This window comes from Manduca sexta, unplaced genomic scaffold, assembly GCF_014839805.1.
Source record: "Manduca sexta isolate Smith_Timp_Sample1 unplaced genomic scaffold, JHU_Msex_v1.0 HiC_scaffold_3462, whole genome shotgun sequence".
In the NCBI taxonomy this organism is placed as follows: domain Eukaryota; kingdom Metazoa; phylum Arthropoda; class Insecta; order Lepidoptera; family Sphingidae; genus Manduca; species Manduca sexta.
The window spans coordinates 7,750-13,618 of record NW_023594533.1 but is presented as its reverse complement, the minus strand read 5'-3'; the positions used below and the strand labels follow the sequence as shown (position 1 = coordinate 13,618).

The 5,869-nt window shown below is 31.1% G+C and overlaps 1 non-coding gene across 1 annotated transcript; it reads right to left on the bottom strand.

The window, feature by feature from the left end:
* Positions 1 to 4,708: 4,708 nt before the first annotated feature.
* On the bottom strand, positions 4,709 to 4,781 carry Trnav-uac. Its single transcript has one exon. It is a non-coding gene; the product is annotated as a tRNA-Val (tRNA).
* Between the last annotated feature and the right edge of the window lie 1,088 nt (positions 4,782 to 5,869).

Here is a 5,869-nt window from a genome sequence, read left to right as displayed (position 1 = left end):
TTTTCAGGATTATGACAGCGGTATCCTGTGGATGGGGCATCTAGAAAATTCCATCACGGCATACTTTGCCTGTCGTAAAATGCGACTAATTGGAGCTTTATGGGGGTCGCGGGGCGAGCAGGGGAACTACTTTTAATGAGGCAATCCGAGACGGACGATAACGCTAGCAGTTGGTTTCCCGTTGTCCTAGACCATCTTTCTAAATTCGGGGCGGAATTTGTAACTTTTGCTGCTACAAATTACTTGGAGCCGGAGGGTTTTGCTGAAGTTCTTAATTGATTTGTATAGATTTGTTCTCCTACATATGTAAAGTCTCTGCTTATGAATACGTATTTAAATTGTTAATATCATCATTGCTATCGAAGCCACGGCTATCTGTAATTAGCTCGTAAATTTGTATTTAGCTAAGCTTTGTAACCTGTTTTATAATGGATAAGTATTTGAGGTACGGGGTGGCGAACTCCCCCTTCCAGTTGCAATACTACATGAGTAATAATTGTAACATCATGAAAGAAAAATGACTGTGGATCATATGATCATACGGCGACATTACGCCGGGACGTTTATGATTGTAATTGTAAATCTTTGTTTATCCTCAAGTTTCCATTCCTGAGGCTTGGCCCATCAGAAAAAATCAGAAGACCATCATGGAATTTTGTAGATACTGGCGGTTTAAGGTTAAGTCAGAAGACTTTCTTTAAACCGTCTATTGTCTAGCCATCCTCTCGGACTGGTAGTAGCGATCATTTCGTTTTCCCTCGTAAAAAAGATATAGTGAACCTTTTGGCTGCTTTGAATTATGTTTTATTATCTTTTAGGGCACCTGCAATTCTTATTTTAAAAAAATAATGTAATTATTAATTTCACAGCAATTAATATATAACAATATGTATGGCTATAGATGAGGTTTTGTATAAATCAACATTTTTGTTAGATTTATGAATAGATCGATTAACTAAACTATCCTTTAATCTAAATAAGTTTGAGTCATTTTTCTATTTTAGAGTTTTTTTTCAAAATCCTTTTTATTAAGTGGCATATAGAGTGTAAATATAATAATTGTCTTACAGCATAAATGGATTAACTCAGACAGAAACTACTGTTCACCGAAAGCCAACTTGAAATAATAAATGTATAGCGTTAATTAATTTGGTGAGTGAGATTTCCGGAAAGTTCAACATCCATCGGCTCCCTTATTCGTCGGTGTCGCATACACGATTCTTCTGTAGTTGCGGGTGTTTATTAACAATGGAGAATACACATCTGGTCACCCGCTTGCACGTTATCTGGCTAATATATATGACCGTAAAAATCTTCTTATTTTAAGTAAAGAACTGTTTTAAGCTTATATTATGGTCTCAATTGTCTATGAGTAGATTACGATAAATACCTCAGTGTCCAAGTCTAAAAATAGCATGTTTACACATAATTATTTATTTGTTAAAACATACCTAGCAGTCATAATCTTTTACGACGAAAATACGTCTGAATCAATGCACATATTTACTATGCATTTAATATTTTATTACAAAACATTTTGTCATAATAGTCCCGAATTTAATTATAAGAAATTTTAAGTCGGAAAATAATGCGTAATCTTGCAAAATACAAATAATGTTATTATTATTTATTATGTAAGTAAGAGTTTAAATAGTATTTCAGTCACTCATAAGTAAAGGAAATTCTTATCTCGGAATGTGGCACAGCGCACGCAAAAGTCGGGGGCAAACACATGTTATAAATAAATAATGAAGATATGATTAAGAAAGGGGTATATTCATAATGGTCTCTTTACAAAAGTAATCCAGAGATACGAAAGTGTTATTGTAATCTCCGGTTTATCTTTTTGTTAATAATCATTTTAACTTAGTAGTTTAAAAAATGTGTAAGATGCTGCAGATACAAAATATGGTCGAATAAACTACGTATAATGTTAGTGTGGTTCGAATATAAACTAACCTCTAAAGCTTCACTTAGACGTAGCAATTTTCTTGCCTTGAAATTCTTGAAAGAAGATAAAAAAATATCGCTCATGGGGCACGCAAAACTTGCCTCGCCTAAGCAATAATTGTATAAAAAGTTATTTGATAGATCCTCTAAACTATTTTTCTATATTATTGAGGCGCTGCATTTTAACTTAGTAAAATAGACATAAAATAAGCTATAAGGACACACATATATTACCGTTAATGTTTTTCAGGATAAAATTTATACCCAATAAGACGTGCCTAGGCATCCCCATCAGCGATGTCGGTTCTCTTCAAGTATAGTATTTATTTCCCCTGTCGTATATGTCTGCCTGTCTGAACGCAAACTATAAATTTTCTCACTTTAATCGTTTCGTAAAGTATTTTTCGTTAAAAAAGAAATAGCAAAGAAGTAAATATAAGTATCAGTTTAAATTTTAAAAATACATTCAATATATTTCAGCTCATAGTATGACTAAATTACAAAACTTATAGCCAGGGTTTTTTTGTGGGGGCATGCGGGCATTGCGTGTCAAAGGAAATTTCTAAAATAGCCATTAAAAGTACGGGACGGGAGGGAGGTACAAAAATTTATGGACTTACATCTTTCGAGAATTAGCGTGCCCCAAAAAAAAGAGAGAAAAAAAAGACCTGCTTATTTATATATTAGTACGTATATAAAGAGAACACATAACAGTTTAACACATTACAACGAGCGAGCGTAAGATAATAAATGTCAAAGATAGATTACTTTAAAACAAGAGGATTTAACTAAAACGAAAAGCTTGTAACACAGAATTTTAGGCTAATCAATATTCTAGTTAAAACCAATGAATTATCAAATATTTATATGAAAACAATAAAATATATTATAAACATATCTTATAAAGCATATTCTACCGCAATACAAATTCCAACAAGCAAGTGGTAGCATAAAGTTATATTACACAAGTTTCTGTAACAGCACGTCTTTTAAGATTTCCAATGTCTTCTTCTTTAAACATCTTCTTTCCGTTGCATGTGGTATCACTAAATCCTCATTGATAAGCACTTAAGCAGCAGGAGATTGGTAATACACTCCTGCGGCACTAGTACTTAGAAACAAGATTTAGTTTTGACATTTTCTATCTTCGTGTTTTCTTGCAATCTTCAGAAAGTTCAGGTACAATATATTAAACAGGTTGTAAGCAAAAAGTTTTAAGATAATTACTTTACAGGCATTGACGTATATTCTACCGAATTGCACATCAATGTTTGCAGGTATATAGACATCTAGATTATTGCATAAAACTATTTATAACAATATTAAATTAGAGGTAAAACTAAACTAAAAACTTACCCCTAAAATCTGTACCATCTTTAGAGCCAAGATTTAGATTCTAAATGTTGATCCAGGGTCTTTAATGTCCGACTTATTCAAACTCCTTATTATAAACATGTAAACACGATTGACAATTAGTGGCTGTCGATTATTTTTTTCAAGTAACGCGACTATGCAGAAGGCACTTTGAATTCTTTATAGTGCTAGAGAACATAGCGACATCTCTTTAATATAATGAATCGTTGTTAATCCTCGAAATTTAATGGTTATAAGGTTTTCTAATTATACATTAATACAATTCTTCAATAAAAGTCTGTTAACATCATTACAATTTGCCTTCCGTTTGTAATTAAAGTAGAATTATCACGGAGATTATTTTATGTAAAATAAATAGATAAAATAAGTATATATTCAAAATTATTTTGCTTTTTAGATATGCATGAATAATTATAATTAAATATAATTAACATCATACGTCCCCAAAAAATATTTTAACATCTCTCGAAATGATAAAACAAAGTTGCTTGATTTTTCACATGTCAGAACAATTAAGCTCTTGCTTAATAGCTTTTGTTAGTTTTCAAATTTTATTGCATCGATATATATGCACATACTAGATCTGGCATTCCGGTCACTCGCTGTCTTCAACTGAAATGAACTGCGATCCGGTATTGGTTGCCATTGTACTTACATTCTATTTAAAGCGCCTTAGCACTGCATGTTTAAAAAGTTTGGTTAAACGACGATTGATGTTTTAGCGCGAGTTCTAACTCCAGATTTTGAATAAATAGTTTATATGGACGTTCGTATCTATAGAATATTCGTCATTGTTTTATTGGTAAGAAAAATATTTTTTCAAAGAGCATATTTATGTCGTCACTACGTCATATTACCCGCAGTAAGACTATATTAACATCTGTTTTAACAATTGTCAATCCAGATGAGCTTGATTGGGCATTGCGTTTGGTGTTATATTTTTGTCACACTTGAATATTTGTTCATGTTTTAGAACAGGAGTTTTTTGTGAGATTGGTTATGTGAGGGTAAAATACTCATTGATAAAATCTATAAAATAATTGACGTATAAGGTTCAATTTTACAATTGCCTGCAGACATTAAAATGTGTGAATTAAAATTTACAAAGAAAGTTGGAAATAATGAAAAATGTGAAATGAAAAAAATTAAAATAAAATAGTGTCTGTCTATAATGGAAATATTATATCAAATATATTAAAATGAAATAAAACATAGGTTAACATTTACACGCAACATTATCTAAAAGGCCTAACAAAAACATTTTAGATATAAATGTAGCTTATTGTAGTAAAACTATCCTCAATTAAAAGTAATTAAATCGATACACGATTAATTCAAAATTACAAATACGGGTGTAATAAAAAAAATATAGAAAAAAAATATGTGATTCCGGCCAGGATCGAACTGGCGGCCTTCTGCGTGTAAAGCAGATGTGATAACCACTACACCACGGAACCAGTTATTAGAGAATTCAAAATCATCCGCTAGTTGCGTACGTTTACGATGTATGATCCAAGTAATTTGCTCTACTTTTGGATAATGAAATAACATTAATTATAAATACAGTTTATATTAATTTTATATAGTTCCTTGAAGTGTTTTATACCTTTGTGTTTATTCAGCTTTTACAGATTATGTGGCGACTTTCGATTGAGTTATGAAATTGTAGTAAGGAAAGATTTTTCCTGGGCCAGTCATATGGACATAAAAATGTACATAAACCCAATAACTATAGTGTATAGTAATAACTGTATAAGAACTAGACCATATCAGTGTTGAAGTAAAATGTATAATTTGCAACAAACAACTAATCCATAAAATGGCTCTATATTGGATGACTAATTGGTAATATCGTCAGCACGAAACTATTTGCTAAGTTTAATATTATATTAAGTACATATTTATCGCTTAAACAGTGAGTCAATTCATCAAAGAAGATGGACAAGTTTAATAACATGGCAGCTAAAACCAACGCTCGCTATTAAACAAAGAAACAAAATGGAGAGACATAGAGCTGAAGCGAAACAGAACTTATTATAAAGTATTAATTTATTTTATATTAAAGATATCTCTCGCCTAAATGGCCTTGAGCATTTGTTCCATTCTAGAAGACGCACAAGATACCGGTAGGAATATGCAACTTTACGTATAATTAAAAAAAATAATGATCTCATTTAGAAGAAAAAAAAAACTGCCAAAATTTTCTTTATTAAATTGTCTATTAATAGTTTTAGTTATAAGTTTACATTATATATACTTCAGGGGGAATGCAGGGAATTAAAAATATTTGTGGCATTTTCATTATGAAGTTATTGAAACATTATCTAAGTACATTATAAAAATATTTAAACAAACAAAATAAACATAACATATTGTAGAAATACGATGTCAAATTTGTTTCCTATATTTAAATTTCGAACAGATAGCTTCTAAAAATACGGTTAGCGCGCCATTTTGCTATGGGCACCGCCATAAATGTAATATTATCTATATATATAAAAATCAATTGCTGTTCGTTAGTCTCGCTAAAACTCGAGAACGGCTG